Source organism: Acomys russatus, chromosome 8 (genome assembly GCF_903995435.1).
Source record: "Acomys russatus chromosome 8, mAcoRus1.1, whole genome shotgun sequence".
Lineage (NCBI taxonomy): Eukaryota > Metazoa > Chordata > Mammalia > Rodentia > Muridae > Acomys > Acomys russatus.
In genome coordinates, this window is record NC_067144.1 from 65273213 (window position 1) to 65274199 (window position 987).

Below are 987 nucleotides of genomic sequence, written 5' to 3' on the forward strand. Positions count from 1 at the left end.
AGGCTGAGAGAAGCCAGTTTGAGTCAGTCAGCTTGGAGTGGAGTTTGAGCCAGAACAGCTGAGTTGAACCAGGCAGCCAGAGTTCAGAAAGAGCTGGAAAGTGGCAAGTTACTCCACAGTATGTCTCAGAGACTGAAAACATTCTAGCCATAAGTTAGAGTCTACAGAGGCTAGAAGCTTCCAGACTAGGCCTAGGTTATCAGATGGAGGCAGTAAACCTCCAAGACAACAATTACATCAAGTAAAGAGAAATTGCTTTTACAGTTGATGGGGATGACAACCATTCTAATCTGTGGGTATAAGGGCAAATGTTTTGAATGTAGTTAGAGATTACGAGGACAAATATTTAGAATGTAGTTAGAGATTGTGCTCGTTTAGTAAAGTGATAATTGTGGGATCTCCTTCAAGATCCAACTTAATTCACTCTGGATATTGACTGAGTGCCTGATTCCCTTATTGTTGTGCAGACCTTAAGTCTAATTAGAGAAGTATTAGTTACACCTACGTTTCATGTACCACTACTGTTCATGTAGGGTTATTATGATATGCTTTGTGTACCACTACTGTTCATGTAGGGTTATCATGATATGCTTCGTGTACCACTACTGTTCATGTAGGGCTATTATGATATGCTTCGTGTACCACTACTGTTCATGTAGGGTTATTATGATATGCTGGCCGTTGTTACGATTCATAGACATCAACCTTGGTATAATCTTCCCCAAGGAAGATTGTACTGATTGTTTATGCAATACTGGGTGGTCAGCACTGAAAATGTACCTACAAGTACTATTATACAGACTGGGCAAGTTATATTTAGGAATCTAAATATATGTAATAACAGTGCACATAAAAAACGTCCGTGAATGTAAAATAGAGCAAGTTGAGATATATGGGCATGTTTAGAGGGATGAAAAGGAAAAAGAGATTGCATAATTGTCATATCAAAAATAAACAAAATGGTTTTTAAAGAGCTTATAAAAATGC